At 48.9% G+C, this 24213-nt stretch overlaps 1 protein-coding gene across 4 annotated transcripts in view; it reads left to right on the top strand.

The window, feature by feature from the left end:
* The window catches only part of CTSB (cathepsin B), a 67105-nt gene that overhangs the window by 8455 nt on the left and 34437 nt on the right, over nt 1-24213 (top strand). Inside the window, exons 2-4 of one of the 4 annotated variants that reach the window (XM_067040022.1) lie at nt 3540-3643; nt 4056-4159; nt 12159-12851. The gene's annotated coding sequence lies outside the window, so the exon portion shown is untranslated. Of the gene's footprint in view, nt 1-3250; nt 3328-3539; nt 3644-4055; nt 4160-9080; nt 9369-12158; nt 12852-24213 lie in introns of those variants that run through there. The other 3 variants (XM_067040023.1, XM_067040024.1, XM_067040021.1) reach the window with 3 other exon arrangements.

The following is a 24213-nucleotide window of genomic DNA, read 5'->3' as shown; positions in this document are numbered from 1 at the left end:
ATCCGGCCCTTATCTGGGCCCACTTAGTTCAATGACCAGGAGCCGACCTGAGGGTCACGCCTGTCTCCAGGGAGCCAGTGCTATCTCGGTGACCTGCAGAAACCCTGGCGTGAGCTCATGTTTTCTGACGACAGAGAGGACCCCACCGTATCGCTGCCCTGCATATCCCCACCCCCAGCGTCTGGCGGGAGCCCGGCGGAGGCTCCACGGCTCCTCACTGAAATAGCAACGTTGATAACTGCGGCAGACAGAAACACATTGATGAATTTCCATTGAGAAAAGTGCCCCCTCCCAGCCTCCCCCCTGTGTTCACGAGGTCCCACTCCAGGGGACATTCGGGGCTCACAGGCGGGACCTTTTTCACAAGTGTCCTCCCTCAAAATTGTACCCACCCCTGCCACCACCACCATGAAGTTGTGCTATGACGCCAAACCCCTAGAAAAAGGATGTATCCAAGAATTCGTGCTGAAACGTACTTGTTCCTCCTTTAGGATAAGTAAGAGTAGAAACTTTGTTTTCACCCATCTCTATGTTCCAAACTCTGACACCACCCAGCGCACAGTGGGCTGCTCAGTATTGAGAGACTGGGTTTGATTGGATTGAGTAGGGCTGGAAGAACACAGGACCAGGAAGCAGGGTGCTGCCCCCCTGCCCCCGGACTCCCTGGGGACTTGGGTAAGTTAGTTTCCTCTCTCTGGTCCACACAGAGTTACTTTACACGGCCTTAAAACCTTTGTTAACAGGAGCATTTAGTGCATTTACATCTAATGGGATTACTAACATATTTGAGTTTACATCTACCACTTTTGTGATTTTCTTTTGTCTTGACTGCTCTAGGTTTGTTTTTCTCTCGCTTCTGGGCATCAGTTGACTCGATTAATTTTATCATTCTTTTTTTTTTCCCCCCCTCTACCACCTTGGAAATTATAAGCCTTATTTTAATCATGATTACCCTGGAAATCACAGCATGAAGAGTTAACTACTTATCAAAGTGTAAAGTTGAACAATATGTTTATATCACTCCCAGACAGTATAACATCCTATAACACTTTAATTCCACTTATCCCTCCAGCTGGCGTGCTATTGCTATATATGTCCGTTTTCCCAGTTTTTCTTTCAAATTAGTATTGTTTGATACAGTGTATGTTCATTTACATTTACCCATATTTTCACTCACTTGCTTGGATCTCTATTATTGCAGCTCAGTCCTTCCACCTGGGATTGTTTTACTGTCAGCCTGTAGAATTCCCTTACATGGGTATAATATTGAAAACTTCCTCTGGCCTTATTTATCTGAAAATGTCTTAATTTTGCTCTTATTCCTAAAAAAATTTGTACTGTATAGAATTCTAGATTGGCAGTTATTTTATTTCAGCACCTTGAAAATATTGGATTACCTCCTAGATTCCATTATTACTGGTGTGATCATCTCTGTTTTTTCTCCCTCTGGTGACTTTTAAGATTTTTTTTCTTTGTCTCTGGTTTTCTGCAGTTTTAGTAAGATGTGTCTAGTGTGGATATATGTTTTCTTTATCCACCTAGGGATTTATTCTGTTACACTTGAAACTGTAGATTGGGATCTCTCATCAGTTCTGTGAATTCCTTAACTATTATTTCTTCAAAGATTGTCTCTCTTCTATTCTCTCGTCTCCTTATGAGACTCCAACTATACATATGTTAGACCCTCTTACTCTATCTTCTATATCGCTCACCCTTTCTTCTCCATTTTCCGTTGTTTGGTCTCCCTGTGTTGCATTCCAGATGATTTCTTCTGGCTAATTTCCTATTCTTCTACTTAGTTGTGTCTAATGGACTGTTATTTCCAGCCACTGAACTTTTAATTTTTGGTTATTGTATGTTTCATTCATAAACGTTCTGTTTGGTTCCTTTTAAGATATGTTACGTCACTTTGGAAAATTTCCTGCAGATATTTTCAAGCTTCTCTTTTATTTCTTTAAGCGTATTTAGTATACTTTTTGTGGGGATGTACTTGGAATATTCAGACAGAGAGGAGAGCAACATATTTGTATATCTGTTTCTATTATCTGTTCTTTATGCTGGTTCTCCTCATGGTACCTTGTTTCCTTTTGGTTCCAGTTTATCTTCTATTGTGAGCTGCTCATTATACTTGAAAAAGTATTTATAGCAATAATTTAAGATCTGGGGTCAAACTACCATTCTCCAAAGAGGATTTTGCTTGCTTCTGTCATGTATGTAGGGGGTATGCACCTCCAGAGCTGCCTTAAACTAAGTTTAAAGCTTGAGGTTCCTTGGACCACCCAGACAATGGGAATGCAATTTCTAACAGTAGGATGGCTGTACATCAAGTTCACCCTTACTCTAGGGATGTAGTCCTTTACGATGCCAGCATATTGTGGGAGAAATTTTCTATTAGACTTTCCAACTTACATGGGCTTGGACTTTTATTTCTGTCCTCTATTATCCAACCCATGAGGCTGTCAAAGGAAAGTCCAGATTTGCCAGGATCAGCAAAAGCCCTCAAGGCAAAAGTGGTTTCCAGATTCTGGTTACATCTCTAGGTACTTGTTTATACTTCAGTTTTGACCTGATAATTTGTTGCTGTTGTATCCATACTTAAATGCTTTTAAGACTTTTTTTTCATTCCAGAATTTGTTGTTTTCCCAGGGTGGGGCGGGTGGGAGGGTGTATTTGGCCCAAATAACTTATCAATAACTTGCCATGGCCTGATGTGTTGAACTTATTTAACATTCGTTTAATGAACAGTGGTTTCCTTCAACCAAAGAACATTCTGTCTGTCTCAGAGGACTATTTAAAGACAGTTAACTATGTACATCTTTTTTTTTTTTTTTTTTTTTTTTGCCGTATGCGGGCCTCTCACTGTTGTGGCCTCTCCCGTTGCGGAGCACAGGCTCCAGACGCGCAGGCTCAGCGGCCATGGCTCACGGGCCCAGCCGCTCCGTGGCATGTGGGATCCTCCCGGACCGGGGCACGAACCTGTGTCCCCTGCATCGGCAGGCGGATTCTCAACCACTGCGCCACCAGGGAAGCCCATATGTACATCTTTGAAAGGACAGTTTTTGTGACTTCATTCAAGATGTTTAAAACTAAAAGTAGTGTATATTAATCTTTAACTTAACTGGATAATATGATTCCCAAAGTTTTTCATGTTATTTGATGTACATCAGTGTTTGCTACCTATTGCCACGTAACAAATAATCACAATCTTAGGGACTTTAAAAAAAAACGGTATGTATTTATTATCTCACAGTGTCTGTACATTGAAGTCCAGGAACGGCTGACCTGAGTCCTCTGCTTCAGCTTCTCTCAGAAGGCTGCAATCAAGAGGTCAGTCGGGGTGTGAGGGCTGACGCTGCCTTTAGATACAAGGGTACCTTGAGCAAGTCAGGTCACCTCTCTGAGCCTCCATTTCTCCATCTGTGTTGTGATCCTTGTCCCACCCACCTCCCAGGGGAGGACCTCCTGCTAGATGGTACATTTGAGCTCCTTGTAGCTAAAGCATTTTATAACACGGGTTATGTTCCCCTTCTGTTCCCCAGCTCCTCCCTGCCAACCCAGGCGGTCGGCACGACCCTCCAGGGACCTCCAGAGGCTGCATGGAGGATGCTGGCCGAATCCGAGTCCCATCCCCATTTTCAACGCAGTAAGTGTCCCCTCTCATGGCACCCGCTCCACCCTTAGACGTACTGAACTGCCCCGGGAGCCTGTTTCGGGGTTCACGTCCTACCCGTTCATTCGCTGAACTGACACTCTGGATGTCCACTGGGTGTCTGGCCCCGTGTCAGGCGTCTGCCACCAAGGGAAGACACAGCTCACAGGGCCGGGCACAGTGGTCAGGGCAACCAGGCGAAGAAGCGCAGGGTCTCTAGAGCACGGGGGAGGGTGTCCCACCACCTCGCCAGCCAGAAGAGGAGGACAGGCAGCACTGCCCGGGCCCAGGAGGGTGGCAAGGGCCTGTGAGGGGACTGGTCTGTGCCACAGGAGATGGGGGAGGGCCCAGGAATGGAGCTGGCCCAGTCTCTGAAAGGGGGCCACCCCCCGTCCCCCCCCACCAGGGACCACGGCCCTCTCCAACGACAAGGATGGAGGACGCTCAGACCAGGGGCAGCAACGCTGAGACGCCACCAGCTGAAAATCTGAGACCCAGGCTCCCTGTCAGGTGAAACGCTCAGGATTGGTCCCCCCAGATAGGCTTTTTTTTTCTCCTTTTCCTCTTATCTGCGTCAGTACCCACACACGTTCCCCCGTTCCCCTTGGCTGAGACCAGGTCCAGCGACCTCTGAGTCTTTCCTTCCTCGGCACGGCCTCCCCTCTGCACCCCCCATCTCACCCCTGTGTCTGCAGCCACATCCGACACCCGGGTGTCCCTGAGGACAGGCAGACATGTGGGGAGATCAAGGGTGTGGGTGGGAGAGGAAAACAGGAAGGTGGGGGTGATAAGGAGAGAGTCTCAAGGGAACTGGAAAAACAAACTTGAAAACAGCAGGTTTGGGGAAATCCTGGCCTGAAGAGTAGCAGTCCCTGGTCATCAGAATGACAGCAGAGCTGGCCCAGGAACACTCTTTGGTGTAGGACAGGGAAGGAAGACCCTGACCCCTTCATCTACTCGATATAACATTTATGGGGACTTCCCTGGTGGTCCAGTGGTTAAGACGCCACATTTCCACTGCAGGGAGCATGGGTTTGACCCCTGGTTGGGAAGCTAGGACCCCACATGCTGTGCAGCACAGCCTATATATATATATATATATATATATATGTCATATATATATGACATTTATGGGCAGCCTCTTATGTTTTGCACAAACACAAATGTGGCAGGTCCCCGTGGGCTGAGATGTCTTTTCCTGAACATGCCAGGTACACGCCCGCCACAGGGCCTTTGCACTTGCTTTTTCCTCTGCCTGGAATGCTCTTCCACAGATATTCACATCACTCCTTCCCTCATCTTCCTCAGGTCTTTAGTAAAATATCACCTTCTCTGTGATGCCTTCCTGACATCTGATCTAAAATTGCAGTGATGCTCCCCCCACAAAAAAAAAGTCCCTATCCTTATCTTCCTGGGCCTGACCCTAATATCTGTGGAGCCTGCAGCAAGAGTAAAATGGTGGTCCCAAAAATATAGCCCCTCCTTTCTCTTCCCACCCCCATTTCCACCTGGCCCCTCAAGATCTTCACCCACACATGTGAGCATCCCAGCTGTGTCCCCAGCAAGCAGCCACCTCCTGATCACAACGCAGGCTTAGGGGTACACACACCTGTGTTCCATTCTACCCACTAAGATCAGACCTCAGGGAGATCCATACAAGCCCTGGATGTGGACTCTGTGCCATTTGAGCAGGAACTTTTGAGATTCTGGGTAACCAGGGTGTGGTCTGAAAAGGGGGTTCAGGCTCCCAGGGGTGCATCTCCTTGGCTTGGCAAGCTCCTCCCCCTGGAGGAGGCTGGGCAGGCCTCTAAAGTGTGGAGCTTAGGGCAGGGGTCCTTCTAGCCCAGTCTAGGGATGAGACTGTCCCTTCCTTGCTTTGTTTTTCTCCATTTGATATAGTATATATTTTACTTGTTTATTTGGCTTATTGTCTGTTACCCTCCAGTAAAATGTAAGCCCCAAAGAAGGCAAGGATCCGTTTTGTTTATTAATTTTTTTATTTTTATTTTTTGGCTGAGTTGGGTCTTTGTTGCTGCGTGCGGGCTTTCTCTAGTTGTGGCGAGCAGGGGCTACTCTTCCTTGCGGTGCACGGGCTTCTCGTTGCAGTGGCTTCTCTTGTTGCTGAGCATGGGCTCCAGGCACACGGGCTTCAGTAGTTGTGGCACGTGAGCTCAGTAGTTGTGGCTCACGGGCTTAGTTGCTCCACAGCATGTGGGATCTTCCCAGACCAGGGATCGAACCCATGTGCCCTGCATTGGCAGGCAGATTTTTTTTTTTTTGGCCATATGCGGGCCTCTCACTGTTGTGGCCTCTCCCGTTGCGGAGCACAGGCTCCGGACGCGCAGGCGCAGCGGCCATGGCTCACGGGCCCAGACGCTCCATAGCATGTGGGATCCTCCCGGACCGGGGCACGAACCCGTGTCCCCTGCATTGGCAGGCGGACTCTCAACCACTGTGCCACCAGGGAAGCCATGGCAGGCGGATTTTTAACCACTGTGCCACCAGGAAAGTCTGGCAGGGATCTGTTTTAATCACTGTTATATTCTCTGTACTTACAATAGTATTTGTCACATAATGAGCGTTCAATAAATGTTTCTTGAATAAATAATGGAGTTGGGGGGGGTATGAGATACCAGGATAGAAGCCAGGCTGGGGGTCCCCTGTCTTCATAAAGCTCCTGGGTCCTACAGAGGGCTTCTGGCATCAAGGGTGATGTGATGCCTGTTGCCAAACTCCTTCTTTTCAAGTTTACAAACTCCGGAGAGGAAATTATAAGTTTTGCTCTTAGAGGGTAGTTTAAAAATTCAGTGGCTTATTTTTAATTATGTGCATGATATTTACTTCAGTACATACATACTCTGTGGATGTGTTTTGTGACCAAGACTCTGTCCTTGACCGAACATGACAGTCATGCTCCTCTGAGCCCTCTTCTCAACTGTGTCTCGACCTTGGCCCCATCCTGTCCCCAGGCCGCTTGACTCAGTTTAGCAAGAATTCCCCCCACCCTTGATGACTGATCACCCTGCGTATCTGATCAAGTTCCCCATGCCCCACCCTTGCTATCTAAGTCCTTGTCCTGTCTTTAGCAAGAATCCTGTTAGATCAGTTTAGCAAGACTCTCCCCTACCCTTGACATTTCCTCTTAGTAATTTTCCAGCCATTTCCCCCACTCTGCTCCTTGACTAGAAATCCCTGCTTGCCTTTTTTTTTTTTTTTTTTTTGTCCATGCTGCATGGCTTGCAGGATCTTAGTTCCCGACCAGGGATAGAACCTGTGCCCCCTGCAGTGGAAGTGTGGATTCCCCCCAACTTGTCCTTGTTGTAGTAGGAGTTGAACTCCATCTCTCACTCCTACTGCCAGAGTCATAACCCCCTTTGCAATAGTATTGAATAAAGTCTCTTTTACCATTTCTTTTTTTTTTGCGGTACGCGGGCCTCTCACTGTTGTGGCCTCTCCCGTTGCAGAGCACAGGCTCCGGACGCGCAGGCTCAGCGGCCATGGCTCACGGGCTTAGTTGCTCCGCGGCATGTGGGATCTTCCCGGACCAGGGCACGAACCCGTGTCTCCTGCATCGGCAGGCGGATTCTCAACCACTGCGCCACCAGGGAAGCCCTACCATTTCTTTTCATTTTCATTTTTTTAAATTGAAGTATAGTTGATTTACAATGTTGTATTAGTTTTTCTTACCATTTTCACAAGTATCAGAATAATCTCTCTTTATAGGTAGGAATACAGAAATCTATCAGACAGGGTCACAGCCTCAAAGAGTTCCAGTCAAGTGGGGAAATCAGTTGCCTAAACCAATAGCCAAATGCAAGATAATAAGTATGGAAATAAAAGTATGGTCAAGCTGTCCTCAACAGCCAGATGAGAAAGCAGTTAACGTTGCCTGTGCGAATCAGAGTCCTTCAGACAGGAGTGACATGGGCTGGGCTTTGAAGGGTGAGGTGGAGTTCGTGCTTTCTGGAAGCTCAATAACTAGCTTCAGAAGCATAATTTTTTTTTCAGAAGCATAACTTTTGCACATCAAATGATGGTTAAGGGACTTCCCTGGTGGCGCAGTGGATAAGAGTCCATGCTCCCAATGCAGGGGGCCCAGGTTTGATCGCTGGTCAGGGAACTAGATCCCACATGCATGCCACAACTAAGTGTTTGCACGCCGCAACGAAGGAGCTGGCGAGCTGCAATTAAGGAGCCCACCTGCTGCAACTAAGACCTGATGCAACCAAATAAATTTAAAAAAAAAAAAGATGGTTCATAGGTATGATCTTATGTTTGTAAAATACATGTACTTTCACAGAAAAAAATTATAAGTCTAGAGGAATGTACTAATTAAAATTAATAGTAGTTATATCAGGGTAGTAGTTTAATGGGTGATTCTTACTTTCTCTTTAAATGTTTTATACAGAACAGCACACATATCACCCTTCTAATTAGAAAAACATTAAGATAATTAACAAACCATGTCCACATGTCCAATATGAGCTTTTGGTCCTGGAGCTCGGGTGGCAGAGACTCTTGTCAGATGTCTGTGAAGGCTCAGGGAGCAAGCAGAGCCTGTGTGGTTGTGCAGATTTCAGGCCAAGGGAGCTGAGCTGCCTTCCAGGGGGAGACACTAATGGGAAATTATGGGAATGTTCTGGGGGAACAGCAAGGCCACCTGCCTGGGAGGTGAGGCTGGAGGAGTAGTCCGAGCCAGAAGATGGGGTCTGGGATTGCGGGGGCGCAGGGGCTTTTGTCCCCCGACCTACAGGCTCAGGGGGCTCCACAGCAGAGCTTGGAGGGTGCGAGCCAATCAAGGAAGCTCTGTTTTCGACCGTGAGCCTCTCCTGCCCCATGTGCCCTAGGACAAGATGCTCACATGGGGCACAGCTGTGTCTGGATCCCAAGTCCCTTGACTGCACGCCTTGCGTCGTTCAGTGGCAGACACCTGCGTGTCCAGAAAACGGAGGCGTTTAATGAAAAAGAGGAAGGAAGGAGAGGAACAGGAGGGTACAGGAATTCCCAGGAGGCCTGCGGGGAAGGCGAAGACAGAAACCCGCGCGCCGCGTGCATCTGTGAAGATGCAGCAGGTGCGGACGGGAGGCCCCCCCGACAGACTCAGCACAGGGCCCCCCCCAGGTCGCAGCCCTGGGCACACACAGAGCCCACTCCGGGGACGGGAAAAGGGGAAAACCTTAAGTCACGACAGCAGAAGCAACGGAGGTGGCCCTAGCTGGCTTGTGTGTCGCCGTCCGTCCTCCACGGGGAGAAGCCCCCCCCCCCCCCCGGCCTGGGGTGGTTTCCATCTGACCCAGCGGATCGGGACCAAAGCGGGGCTCTTCTCACCGCTCCGCGCCCAGAGGCCCCCTCCCTGTCTCCGGGCGGTGGCGGCTGTTCCCAGGTGAGCCGCTGGGTGGCGCTGTCGGCAGTAACGGAGGATGCCGCGGGCACGCAGCGGCCGGAAAGGTGGCCTGCGGCTGGGCGTGGATCCTGGAGCGTCGCCGGCAAGACCGAGGCTCGCGGGGTTCCACTGACCCACCCGCAGGCTGAATTCGAAACTAATACAAACCCAGGACGCCAGCTCTTGGCTGGCTTCAGCGTGAGGCTCCAGAAGAGGGTGTGTCCAATCTACATGCGACGAGAGGGCACGAACGGCGGCGGCCCGTTTGCGAGTCTCGGGCAAAGTGGTCTCTTGAGATTATGGGATTTACTCGGGTTTCTCTGGCTCCGGAGTCCAGTAAGTACACTTGTTTCTCATTTCGTTCTTTGTTCGGTGAACAGTGTATGTTTGTTCAATAAATAAAAATGGGAAGGCGGGATCCACAGGGAAAAGAGAGAAGATAAGGTACACCTGAAGCAGGTAAACTGTGTGGGAGGTCGCAGCCATGTGATGCAGAGGCTGCCCTGGGAATGACTCCACCAGGTCTCTCTGGGCTGGAGGAGGAGTCCTTCCTCCATCACTCCCAGCCTGTCAGACCCTCAGTCAGTTTCCCTGTAAAATGGGCACACTGACCAATGCCCTGCCCATCTCAAAGGGAGAAAGGACACTAGGCAAGGACAGACTTTTTAAATTGTTGTGTGCTCAGTAAGTGTAAAAAATTATTCATATCCTCACCCCAGTCATCATTACTGGCAAATCATTGCCCTGTGATCCACAAAACCTCCCTGAGGCAGCAGTGCAGAGACCACCAAAACCCACATCCTGGCTGCTTCGGCTTTACACAGACATCCGTTTGGAGATAAGATTAAGCTCTGTTGTTTGCACTTTGCAGCCACATTTCCTGCTAAATCTGTATGTCCGTAGTTTGAGGGGATTTCAACCTGGAGCCATATAGGGGCTGGGATCAAAAAAGTGGGAAGGGGTGCCCAGACGCAGTGACCTTTCCAGATACATGGACCCTCTTTCAGAGCTTATGATGGCATAAGATGCCCGCCAACCTCACCCCACCCCCGTCCTCTGCATGTGACCCTGCTGGCTGCATTTGCCCAGGCCCTTATAGTTACCCTCTACCACCACCACCACGTGATGTGGGCAGCAAGCTATAAAAGTCAGAAGGAAAACTAGGCAGGGCGCCCTATTCCTGTGCAAGTAATTTACAGGTTTGTAGCACTCTCTGGACTTTGCATTTCACTCACTCAGAAGAAGGCAGATGGCCCAATTTCAAAAATGGGCAAAAGGCTTGAATAAACATTTCACAAAAGAAGGTATATGAATGGTCAATAAGAACATGAAAAAGTGTTTAACATCACTCGTCATCAGCAAATTAAAACCATGATAAGATACAACTGCCTACTCACTGGACTGTTACACTAAAGGATGATCACAGCAGGTGCTGGTGAGGGTGTGGAGGAGCTGGAACTCATACATTGCTGGTGGGAGTGTAAAAAGGTATAACCACTTAGAAAAACAGTTTGACAGTTGCTTGAAAAATTCAGCATACACCTACAGATGATCTAGCCATTCCGCTTTTAGGTATTTACTCAGCAGGAATTAAAATACTTATTCACACAAAGACTTGCACTCAAGTGTTCATTGCAGCTTTCTTTATAATAGCCAAGAAATCGAAACAACCCAAACTTCCATCCATGGTGAGTGAATAAAACAAACTGTGGTCTATTCAATGGAATACTATTCAGTAATAAAAAAAGAAGTGAGCATGTACCTACAGACACGAATCTACATACAAGAAGCCAGACAAGGGACTTCCCTGGTGGTGCAGTGGTTAAGAATCCGCCGGCCAATGCAGGGGACACGGGTTCGAGCCCTGGTCTGGGAAGATCCCACATGCCCCGGAGCAACTAAGTCTGTGAGCCACACTACTGAGCCCGTGCTCCGCAACAAGAGAAGCCACCACAATGAGAAGCTTGCACACCGCAACTAGAGAAAGCCTGCGTGCAGCAACGAAGACCCAGCGCAGCCAAAAATAAATAAATTTATTTTCTTAAAAAAAGAAGCCAGACAAAAAGAAGCCCATACTATATGATTCCACGTATATAAAATTCTAGAAAATGTAGTTGAATCCATAGTTAGAGCCAAATCAGTGGTTGCCTGGGGCCGGGGCCGGTGGACAGAGAAAAGCAGCAGGGCGGGATTACTCAGGGGCACAAGAAAACTTTGAGGAGTGATGGATGTTTTCAGTATTTTGGTTAATATGATGGTTTCATTGTGCATATTCATGGGTCAAAATTTATCAAAGTATACGTTAAATACATGCAGTTTATTGTATGCCAATTGTACCTCAATAAAGCTGTTAATATTTAATTTTTAAAAAGGAACAAACTCACAGGGAACTCCACTGTACAGTAGAAACTAACACAACATTGTAAAACAACTATACCTCAATAAAAAAAATTTTTTTTTTTTCGGTACGCGGGCCTCTCACTGCTGTAGCCCCTCCCGTTGCGGAGCACAGGCTCCGGACGCGCAGGCTCAGCGGCCATGGCTCACGGGCCCAGCCGCTCCGCGGCACGTGGGATCTTCCCGGACCGGGGCACGAACCCGTGTCCCCTGCGACTCTCAATCACTGCGCCACCAGGGAAGGCCTAAAAAAAATTTTTTTTTAGAAAGGAACAAACTGTCGATACACATAATAACATGGCTGATTTTCAAAATCATTATGTTGAACGCAAAGAGCCAGACATAAAAGAGAATATGCACTGTGTGGCTCCAGTAATGTAAAATTCTCAAAAATGAAAACACGCACTAACAAACAGCTTTTCGGTGGTGGCCTGGGGACAGGGGTGAAAGTAGGGGTGAATTACAAAGGGGCACAAGGAGACTTTGGGGGGATGGAAGTATGTTCCCCAACCAGGGATGGAACCTCTGCCCCCTGCGTTGGAAGTGTGGAGCCTTAAGCACTGGACCGCCAGGGAAGTCCCAATGTAGGCATGTGCTGAAACTCATCACCCTTATTGGTGATACGGAGAGCGTTTAGTGCTCTGGATAGAAGATCAAACCAGCCACAACATTCCCTTAACCCAAAGCCTAATCCAGAGCGAGGCCCTGACTCTCTTCATTTCTTTGAAGGCTGAGAGATGAGGAAGCTGCCGAAGAAAAGTGAAGCTAGCCGAGTCGGGTTCACGAGGTTGAAGGAAAGGAGCCGTCTCCCCCATGTAAAAGTGCGGAGTGAAACAGCAAGTGCTGACGGAGAAGCTGTAGAGCCCAAGAGACCCAGCTCAGATAATTCACGAAGGTGGCTACGTCATAAGGAAGACCCTTTGTATTCTATTACAAGTTAATCACTGAAAGGATGTTTCCAAGAAGCTTAAATGATACATAATGGCCCATCTCTGGGAACCCTGCCCCCCACGGAGTGAGCATTCAGCTAAAATACCTGTGTTTTAGCTCCCAGGAAACATCCTGACCAGGCCCACCTGTGAATGGCTGCAGGGAGGAAGAAATTAACCTATCCCCTCTGGAGGCTGACGGAACCAGGACTTTACTCCCACCCCTTTCAGTATAAAAGAAGTCTGAATTCTAACTAGGGGAAGATGGCCCCTTGGGACACAAGTCTACCATCTTCTGAAGCCAGCCAGGAGCCTTGCTGCTTGTGGCCCGCAGGCCCCAGATTGGGGAATTTTCTGGTAAGGCCCGGGCAGCTGCTGGGACCACTTGCCCTGAGACTCGTTCCTTCAAAATTCCCTGAAGCAGCACTGGCTGCCCCTTGGCAAATGGAGCAGGGAATCGACATCTGGGAGCTGACAGGCTCAGTACAGTAGGGTAAGTCCCTCTGGTGTACAGCCAGAAATTTTATTTCCTCTGTCCTGGGCTTTTTTTCTCCAGAATAAGCCAATTTGCTTTGTATTTGAGTGAGGTACCCTGCTGGAGAGAGGAATTAGTTGCTAGACTCGTACCTGATCTGTGAATCAGCTCGTTTGTTTCTTTGGATGCTAGCATTTGTGTGTGCCATTTGTGTTTTGTTTGTCTGGTATTTCTGTCTTTAAAAATTGGGGAATGTTTCAACTATCCCTAAAGAAAGTCCTCTGGGGTGCATTTTGGATAAGTGGTCTGATTACCGCTATGAACCCGTGACTGACAGGAAGATGATATTTTATTGTAACAATGTGTGACTACAGTACCTGTTAGGATCTCCAGCAGTGGCTTAGGCAGGGTTATCTTGGGACCCTGGGCACCATGTACTGTCACCCTTGCTGTGTTAATTACATCGTTTATGGTCTCCTGTATCATTGGCCTGGCCAAGGGGTCACATCGCATGGGGGTTGGGTGGATGGTTCTTGTGATGTGTAAAACCCCGAGACAAAACTTGAGGGTTTATTTAGGGCTTTCTGTTTCTTCTTTGGGTTTCTCATTTCATTTTGTTTTGGTACCATTTCTCCATTTACGGACTGATGTCAAATTGAGGAAAAGAACCAAAAAACCTGTCTGCTCTTGTCCAAAAGTGGGACATTCCCAGGGAAAAGAGAAAGTTTCCACTTGGTTCCTAAAATCACCAAAAGCCCCATCCCAGAATTCAGCCCAGTTGGTTGATGCCGAGGCAAAAAGGCGTTCTTTTAATGAATCGTTAGAGAGGATCAATTGCTGTTTACGGTTTCACGGTGGCCTTTGAGTGGCTCTGTAGCTATTCTGTGAAGACACGGGGACGAATGATGAAATCCTCTATGTGAAAGCATTTGTGCTCTTATACCAGGGTGGGAAAAAGTCAGACAGTTGTCACCTTATGGTAAGAGAAACCCAAGGGAAAATCTGTCATACAGGAGGAAAAGATGGGGAACAAGGTTTAGGATATGGTGCTCCAACCTCTGGCCAAGCTGGCTGTCCCAGCTGCTGTGCCAACTCCCAGTACCTCACGTTCCCATCCAGCCCCAATTCCCGACACGGGGGCCCAGGAAGCTGTGGCACTGGCTCCCCCTCCTTGTAGGGATCAATTAGAAAATCCTGTGTTCGTTCCTGGGACACAGGGACCTGGTCAGGTATCGTGATCTAAGACCCAGTAGGGCACCCAGTTTGGGCCAGGAGCCACTCCCAGGGCAGGGCAGTTTCCCTTCCGTCATTGTCCATTAGGGGCCTAAATGCATTGCAAGCTTGGAATCCATAACAGCTACACTAAAGAACAGATTTTCAGTGTAGACGAAGTGCCTTGTATTGGAAGAAGATGCCACCTAGGAATTTCATAGCTAGAGAGGAGAAGTCAATGCCTGGCGTCAAAGATTCTAAGGACAGGCAGACTCTCTTGTTAGGCTAATGCAGCTGGTGACTTTAAGTTGAAACCAGTGCTCACTTACCATTCCCAAATTCCTAGGACCCTTAAGAATTATGCTAGATCTACTCTGCCTGTGCTCTATAAATGGAACGACAAGGCCTGGATGACATGACATCTGTTTACAGCATAGTTTACTGACTATTTTAAGCTCATGTTGAGACCTACTGTTCAGAATAAAAGAGTCCTTTCAAACTATTACTGCTCATTGACAGTGTACCTGGTCACCCATCATCTGATGGAGACGTACAGTAACATTAATGTTGCTTTTATGCCTGTTAACATAATGCCTGCAGACTATGGATTAAGGAGTCCTTTTGACTTTCAAGTCTTACTATTTAAGAAATACATTTCGTAAGGCTATAGCCGCCATAGATGGAGATTCCTCTGATGGACCTGGGCAAAGTCTGTTGAAAACCTTCTGGAAAGGATTCACCATTCTAGATACCATTAAGAACACCCATGATTCATGGGAAGAGGTCCAAATATCAACATGAACAGGATTGTGGAAGAAGCTGAGTCCAGCCTTCATGGGTGACTTGGAGGGGTTCAAGACTTCAGTGGAGGAAGTCACTGCAGATGTGGTGGAAACCATAGGAGAACTAGAATTAGAAGTGCAGCCTAAGGATGTGACTAAATTGCTACAATCTCATGATAATGAAATTGCTACAATCTCATGAAATCATCACCCTCATGGGTGAGGATTTGCTTTTTTTAAAAAAATTATTTATTTTTGGCTGAGTTGGGTCTTTGTTGCTGTGCACATGGGCTTTCTCCAGTTGCAGCGAGCAGGGGCTACTCTTCATTGCAGTGCGCGGGCTTCTCATTGTGGTGGCTTCTCTTGTTAGAGAGCACAGGCTCTAGGCGCACGGGCTTCAGTAGTTGTGGCACACAGGCTCAGTAGTTGTGGCGCATGGGCTTAGCTGCTCTACGGCATGTGGGATCTTCCCGGACCAGGGATCGAACCCGTGTCCCCTGCATTGGCAGGCAGATTCTCAACCACTGCGCCACCAGGGAAGCCCCGAGGATTTGCTTCTTATGGATGAGCAAAGAAAGTGGTTTCTTGAGATGGAATCTGTGAAGATTGTTGAAATGACAACAGAGGATTTAGGCTATTACATAAACTTAGTTGATAAAGCAGTGGCAGGGTTTGAGAGGATTGACTCCCATTTTGAACGAGGTCCTACTTTGGGTAAAATGCTATCAAACAGCATTGCCTGCTCCAGAGAAATCGTTCATGAAAGGAAGAGGCAATGGATGAGACACACTTCACTGTGGTCTTATTTTAAGCAATTGTCACGGCCACCCAGCCTTCAGCAGCCACCACCCTGATCAGTCAGCAGCCTTCAACATCGAGGCGAGACCCTCCACCAGCAAAAAGACTGTGATTTACTGAAGGCTCAGATGAGGGTTAGCATTTTTGAGCAAGAAAGTATTTTCCAGTTAGGGTATGTACATTGTTTTATTTTATCATTATTATTTTCTCTTCTGGCTGAGCCGCATGGCTCGTGGGATCTTGGTTCCCCAACCAGGGATTGAACTCAGGGCCCCGGCAGCGAGAGCGCAGAGAGTCCTCACCACTGGACTGCCAGGGAACTCCCTGTACATTGTTTTAGACTTAATGCTGTTGCACACATAACAGACTGCAGTATAGCATAAACATAACTTTTATATGCACCGGGAAACAAATTCACGTGACTCGCTTTCTTGCAGTATTCGCTCTACTGTGGTGTCCTGGAACCAAACCCACAGTGCCCTGAAGTATGCCTGTACTAGTTTTGGTGGGGTCCGTTGCTCGTAATGTAGTTAGCGATGAGCCAAGGCACAAAACCTGAGACCCAGGGCTGCGTTTCAGTTCCCGCTCTTCCCCTGGTTTCTGTGTCACTCTACACTTCGAGACTGGTTATTGTCCTAGTCAATTCAGAATCAATAACAAGGATACCATAGATTGGGTAGCTTACCCACCATTTACTTCTCACATTTCTGGAGGCTGGAAACCCAAGACCAAGGTGCCAGCAGATCCAGTGTCTGGGTGAGAGCTGCCTTGTCCCTGTGTCCTCACGTGCTGGAGAGAGAGCTCTGATCTTTCTGCTGTGAGGACACGCATCCCATCATGGAGCCCTCAATCTCATAATTTTATATAAACTTAATTATCTCCCAAAGACCCCACCACCTAATACCATCCACTGGGGGTAAGGACTTCCACATATGAATTTAGGGGGTGGAAGGAGGAACGTAACCGTTGTCTTTTTTAAAAAATAGCATGAAAATACTACTTGCCTCACAAGTTTGTTTAAAGGGTCAAGCGTGTACAGAGCAGCCAGTGCAGGGCAAGGCCCAGGGAAGAGTCTTAATAAACAAATGCCAGCGTCTTCTCTGACCACACCTTTCCCAGCCTGTTGTCCCCCTTGGCAGTGGACCATCCCCTCCGTCAAATGGACTTGGAGTGCCGGCCCGCAGGGTTGCTGCAGGAATCATATGGGAGTGTGTCTGGAGAGGCTTTGTAAACCAAAGCAGCACGTGCGGGCTGTCATTAGCGGGTCAGGGGCTGTCTCAGGACAGTGTGCGCTGTGGGTTCCTCCAGGGAGGCTCAAATCGGGGCGCCCCGGGAGTCGCTGCGCTCACATGGATGGATAGAGAGTGGTGGAGAGACTTGTCCCCACTGCTGACGTCAGGCCCACACGTTACCTATTGCCAAAGGGTTGGGGCTTTATAAAGCTCAGACTCCAAGGTAGAGAAAGGCATGTGACTCCACAGTCAGGAGACGCTGAGGTCACTGCATGGGCCAAAGATGCAGAGAGGAAGCAAAAATGCCAAAAATAAAAGACCCTTCCTAACCACTTCCTAAGAAAGCAGCAGTTTCGCTGCGCTCTGAGGTCCGGCGCCCTGCCCCGAGCCGTCCAGGGACTCTGCCCTCGGGTCTTCCTGAAATGGGAGCCGGGCTGGGCAGGCTCAGGTCCGGTAAGCACGCAACCCTCTGAAATCATGTCCTGGCAGCAGGCGAGGAAATACGCAAACCGGGAGGGAAAGAAGGAAGAAAACAATCATGACTTGGTCAAATCGTGCCACAGGTCCCTGTGTGCGGAGTTTGGCTCTCTGAAAATTTTGTCTCAAAATCTGATTTTCCTTTTTCCCCACCTCTATTCCTTTATTCCCAAATACCTGGACAAAGCCATAAATGAATACATTTGAAAAGCAGGCTATACAGCAACGAAACTGAGTGAAGAACAGCTATACACATCAATATGGATCAATGTTAGACATATAACATTGAACCAAAAAAGCATGTCACAAAACTAGGATGTACACCATTCTAATAAACCTCAAAATAAATAGGACTGAACAGTTACCATTTACAGATTCACAATTCATAGCAATACTTTTTTTTTTTTTTTTTTCGGTACGCGGGCCTCTCACTGTTGTGGCCTCTCCCGTTGCGGAGCGCAGGCTCCGGACGCGCAGGCGCAGCGGCCACGGCTCACGGGCCCAGCCGCTCCGCGGCACGTGGGATCTTCCCGGACCGGGGCACGAACCCGTGTCCCCTGCATCGGCAGGCGGACTCTCAACCACTGCGCCACCAGGGAAGCCCGCGATGCTATTTTTAAAAAGGTAAAATAGTGCTATAAGTTCAACTTTGAATATTTATTACCTCTGGGAGGGAGGGGACAGATAGGGGAAAAGTACACAGGTGATACACTTTCATGGCTAACACCGTTCTTCCTGAGTGGGTAGTGGGGTCACAGACTCACGTCATTATCATGTTCCATCACCTACGTGTGTCACATACTCTCTTAAAATCTGGATTCCTTTTATGCAGTTTTCCTATAATATTTTCCACAGAAGTGAATATAAACATATTAAAGAATTTTGAAAAATTAAAAGGGAGAAAATCTTCCACAGTCCTACTATTTCAGCTTTCCCTCTGCAGTGGGTCTCCTTTTTACCCGGTCATAATCACACTGTATGTAATTCTGCTTTCTGTTCTTAATTTGGAAAACCGTTTATAATAATAGTACCTAAAAATCTTCAAAATCATCCTCCTTCATGGCCACATAGTAGAATATCTATACTTCATGAAAATTCCAAGAACATCAATGACTTCTGTGTAGTATACATAAATTTAAAAGAAAATATATATGCTGTTTGTTGTATGAGTCTCCTAGGGCTGCCATATCAAATTACCACACACTGGACTGAAAACAGTAGAAATGTATTCATTCACAGTTCTGGAGATCACAAGTCCAAAATCAAGGTGTCAGCGGGACCATGCTCCCATCAAAGGATCTAGGAAAGAATCCTTCCTTGTTTCTCTCGTAGCTTCTGGTGATTCCTGGCAGCCTTGGATTCCTCAGCTTGTAGCTGATGACTCTCATCTCTGCCTCTGTCATCATATCTGCATACCCCCTTCTTCTCAGTGTGTCTCTGTGTGTCCTCTTCTTCTTCTTCTTTTTTTTTTTTTCCTGGCTGTGTGGTGTGGCTTCTGGGATCTTAGGTCTCCGACCAGGGATCGAACCCAGCCCCACAGCAGTGAAAGCTCCGAGTCCTAACTACTGGACCACCAGGGAATTCCCTTCTTCTTCTTATAAGGACACCAGTCATTGGATTTGGGGATGCCAACCCTAATCCAGTAGGATCTCAACCTAATTACATCTGCAAAGACCCTCCTTCCAAATAAGGTCACACTCTGAGGTTCTGGAAGGACATGAATTTGAGGAGGTACTATTTGACCCACTCTGGCTGCCTTCTGCAAAACTCTGAAATGCCAGACACTGGCTTTTAAACAAGGTGTCAATGGGCTGCCACAAGCCAACCAACCCAAGTGTGCTGGCTGTGGCCTCTTAATCATATCGTAGAAAGTTGGCACCAGAAGAGACCTTGGAAATCTGTCCAAACGTCTCATTTCATCAATGAGGAATTTGAGAGTCAGTGGAGAGGTGAATTCATCCCAGGAGACTCCAGTTTCCAGGTACAGTCGAGGAGTCTACCTCAGGCCAATGTTAACTGGGCCCAGAATAAACTCCAGCCTCCATCTCAAAGAGCTATTTCAGGATCGTGTCATTTACCTACTGTCAAGTAACATTAGCACACCATTCCTTAAAACACGTCTACTATCACACAGCTGCTGTGGGTCTGGAATCTGGACACAGCTTTTCTGTCCTGTGCTCAGCGTCTCTCACAAGACTGTAGTTGGCCAAGGTTGAGGTCTTGTCTGAAGGCTCAGCTCAGGGAGGATCCACTTCTAAACTCAGTTCTGTGGTTGTCAGCAGGATTCAGTTCCTTTGGGGCTGTTCGACTGATGAGGGCCTTAGTTCCTAGCTGGCTTTTGGCTGGAAGCCACCCTCAGTTTCTTGACTTAAACAATAGAAATTAATTTTTTTCACAGTTCTGGAGCCTGGAACTCTGAGATCAAGGTGTCAGAAATGTTGGTTTCTTCTGAGGCCTCTCTCCTTGGCTTATGGATGGTCACTAAATTAGGTTCCTGAACCCAGTTCTAATTGGGGGGGGCGGTGGTCCCCCATACCAACAAACAATCCTCAGACACCACCAGGGTATCCTACAATTCAACTCAATTCTAACATGTCTACCCAGAGAGAGCATCAGATCCCACAGGTTAAGGATTCAGTCCTACAAGACTGGCCCTCTCCCCCACTTCAGACACAGTTAATTTGCTAGAGCAGCTCACAGAACTCAGAGAAACATTTTACTTACTGGATGAGTGGCTTATTACAAAAGCATGTAACTCAAGAGCAGCCGGGTGGAAGAGGTGCACAGGGCAAGGTGTGTGGGAAGAGATGGGGGAACTTCCATGCCCTCTCCAGGCACACGGCTCTCCCTGAATTTCCTCGTGTTCACCAAGCCAGAAGCTTTCCAAATTCCATCCCTTTGGGTTGTTTGGATACTTCATTACATAGGCATGGTTGATTAAATCATTGGTGATGGCAACGGACCGACCTCCAGCGCAACACACCTCCCCAGGGGTTGGGGGCAAGACTGAAAGTTCCAACCCTCTAGTCACTTGGTTGGTCTCCCTGGCAACCAGCCCCCATCCTTAGGTGGGATCCAAAAGTCACCTCATTCACATTTATCACTCTCAACCCTTAGGAAGTTCCGAGGGTTTGGGGAGCTGTGAGTCAGGAACTGCGGACAGAGACCACATATATATGAGGAATATATTTTGGTCATCTGGGTGACCAAATATATATTTTTTATATATCACAGTATCACAGTCTTCTTCTCACTGTGTGCTCATGTAGTCTTTTCCCCTCTGTGTCCTCTGCCCTGGTCTCTACGCTTTTTTCTTCTTATAAGGACAGCAGTGAGACTGGATGAGGGCCCCCACCCTAAAGGCCTCATGCTAACTCAGCCACCCCTTTGAAGACCTTATCTCCAAATACGGTCACACTCTGCGATACGGGGGCTTCAACCGATGAAACTGGGAAGGGGCACAGTTCAGCCCATAGCGGGGACCTGGCCTCATTTCGCAGCCCTTACCACCCCTGGCTCTCACCAGAACCCCGGCCCCAGCGCCTGCCTGACAGGATGGCTGCACCAGCAGCCCCGGAGCTCAGGGGAGACACTTCCCCTGGGGGAGAGTCCAGCGTACTCTGGAGATCAGCCCCAGCGTCCGGGGCCCGCAGGGGACACCTCTGGACAGCTGTTTATCCTCACCCACAAATTCCCACTCACTCCTGGGGACCGCTCCCCTCACACCCCGGCCCTCCCTGAACTGCTCCTGAACGCTACTCTCTGGCCCACCAGGGACCCCCACCCGGCAGGTCTGTGCAGCGAGCGATTGTGCAGAGCTCCTTGGAGTGCATTCTTCATGGGATTCCCCGAGGACACACCCTCCTGGTCCTCCCTCGTCCTCTTTACCACCAAGAACTAGCTCACTGCTTGAGGACTCGACTCGTGAGGGAGCCACTGCATCCACACTGACTCATTCCTTTTTTTTCTTCATTCTTTTTTTTTTTTGACTGCACTGCATGGCATGTGGGATCTTAGCTCCCCCGCCAGGGATCCAACCCACACCCCCTGTGTTGGAAGCACAGAGCCTTAACCACTGGACCACCAGGGAAGTCCCCAGACAGACTCATCCCTGAAATCAAATGTCCCAGCCTTGCTGTGAGGACAAAAACGTGTTCATCAAGAAATTATGATATATATATGTGTAACGGAATCACTTTGCTGTACACCTGAAACTACCACATTGCAAGTATACTTCAACTTTTAAAAATGGTTAAGATTTTTTAAAAATTAAAAAATAAAACGAAATTATGAACAACAAGGTCCTACTGTAGAGCACAGGGAACTATATTCAATAACCTGGGATAAACCATAATGGAAAAGAATCTGAAAAAGAATATATATACATGTACAACTGAATCACTTTGCTGTACAGCAGAAATTAACACAACATTGTAAATCAACTCTACTTCAGTAAAATAAATTGAAGAAGAAAGAAAAAGGACGTTATGGAACCAAAGCAGGGAGGATGGTGCCATCATAAGAGGAAAATCTCGCGGGTCCCATAGGTGCTGCCTGGCCAGACAGCCTTCAGAACTGCAGTCTGCTGCCCGAAAGAACGCCTCCATCACTCTGATGACTTTCTCTGTGTGGGCGATGAGACCTACTCACTTCTATGGCCAGAATCTCCCAGAACTGAGTTGAAGTTATCCCTTTCTTTACGGCTTACATGCTCTATTTTCTCCCAGCTCCTCACCACCCTCTTAGTTTCTCCCCAACACTGAGGCCAAGTATTAGTTACCACTTTGTCATAATCCCTGAATTGTTTTTTCTTCTAATAGAGAAATAGTTCTCTGAGCCAGACTCTTCTCAAAAACAGGAAAAGGACCCCAGAGCCGCCAGCTCAGAGAAGCCTCTGATGGACTCTGACGTGACAAAGACAGTGTATGAGGGCTTCCCTGGTGGTGCGGTGGTTGAGAGTCCGCCTGCCGATGCAGGGGACGCGGGTTCGTGCCCCGGTCCGGGAAGATCCCACATGCCGCGGAGCGACTGGGCCCGTGAGCCATGGCCGCTGAGCCTGTGCGTCCGGAGCCTGTGCTCCGCAGCGGGAGAGGCCACAGCAGTAAGAGGCCCGCGTACCACACACACACACACACACACGCACACACACATACGCACACACACATACACGCACACACACACAAAAAGACAGTGTATGAAATGCAGAAGGGGGCCCACGACGTGGCTATGTACCTTTGTGCATTCACCTCCTCGTGCCTGTGAATGTGCAGTGAACAATGTGCACAGCTGCTCAGTGTATCCGGGAGAAAGATAAGATACAGCCAGAAGGATACAGATGTGGCCAGCGGACGGTGGCCCCCACGTGCCGCTGGGAAGTGCACTAAGGCTGACAAAGGAGCCCTTTCAGCTTTGCTAGGATAGAGAAGAGGAATGAAGGCTTGGGATGGCGAAGCGCAGAGGGAAATGCAGGCCTTTAACCCTTCCTCCTTTCGTCTTCACCAAAGCGCGTGAAGCTCAGAGGGGAGAGAGGCAAAGCAGGCGTGAGGGGGCCTCTGATGTGCGAGGTTAGGCACGTGCACCTTGCCCTTGCTGTGCAGCGCCTGGGGCCGTGGGGGACTCTGGACTCGGCAGTGAGCCCGGCACAACTGGCCTCCCTGGGTGAGGCCTCACCTCCACACCTCCCGTCACAGTGAGAAGCAAGTTTCTGGGCAGCAAGAGACGGAGACCAAATGGCTTTGTGTTCCCTTTATTTCCTGGCCTCCGGACTCTCCCTGGGCCACAGGGTGAACCTTGATGGGTGCCCGGGACCTGCCGCCAGACTCTGGGGCAGCACACCAGAGAGTGGCTTGGAGCCCCTCCGTCCTTCCCCTGGGGCAGGAAGGGGGCCCACAGAGGCGCGCTGCCGAAATTCTGCTGCATCTGTGTAATGAAGGGCAGGTGTCCTGGGTTCGAACTGTCCAACAGAAACAATAAAATGCCAGCGAACTTTGTAGGCCCAGAGGGGCTCCTGCAAGAGATCCTGCCGGCAGGAGGGCGTCCTCCCTCTGTGCCTGGCACGTTTGCTGGGAAAGAGGAACGCAAACCGTGTGAGGGTCCAGACTGGACAGGGGTCCGGCTCAGCTCCGTGTGCCCCCGGAGGAGACGGGCTCATTGGCTCCCGGGGCAAGTCCACGGACTCATTCAGAGGAGGGGCCGGGATAAGCACCACGTGCGGGGCCAGAAACGGGCTCCTGGAAAGGGACAGAGGTGAGCAGGGCACCCTCCCTCCCTCCCAGGGCGCCCAGTGTACTTAACCCCGAATGACCACAAGGCCTTCGCTCCAGTAGCTCAGGAGGGCGAGGTCCTTCCCGCCACGGGATCAATAAACGCTTCAGGGAAGAAGTGCGTTTATTCTTAGCCTGGAACTCAGGTGGAAAGAAAGAGAGGGAGACCATTGGAAGCAGAGGGCAGTGCGCAGACGAATTCCAAGTTCCAAAGGCAGGACAGGGAGAGAGCGCGCGTAGCAATTCTTCGAAACTGAGGCCGTGCTGGGTCTACCATCACCGCAGTCCTGCCCCTGCTTAGTCCTCTCCCCCAGGCCCCTGGCCACACCCCGCCCTCCTCAGGATGTGCCTGCCTTGCCCCTCGGCCCGAAGCTGTGTTCCTGCTGTGCCCTGTCTGGAGGGATCTGGGGTCTCTGCTCCCCTAGTCCCTTCCTCCTGTCCGGACTCTACTGTCTTTCAAAGTCCAACTCAGAAGTCACTCTGGTAAAGCTGTCCCAGATTCCCTCAGTCGGAACCCCAGTCCTGCTCTCTCTCTCCCCCTCCTTTGCCGGACACGGACACGTGTGTGTGTGTGTATGTGGTGTGACGTGTGTGTTTGCGGTGTGTGTGTACACGT

Source organism: Kogia breviceps, chromosome 8, assembly GCF_026419965.1.
Source record: "Kogia breviceps isolate mKogBre1 chromosome 8, mKogBre1 haplotype 1, whole genome shotgun sequence".
NCBI lineage: Eukaryota > Metazoa > Chordata > Mammalia > Artiodactyla > Physeteridae > Kogia > Kogia breviceps.
This window is presented reverse-complemented; position numbering and strand designations above follow the sequence as displayed.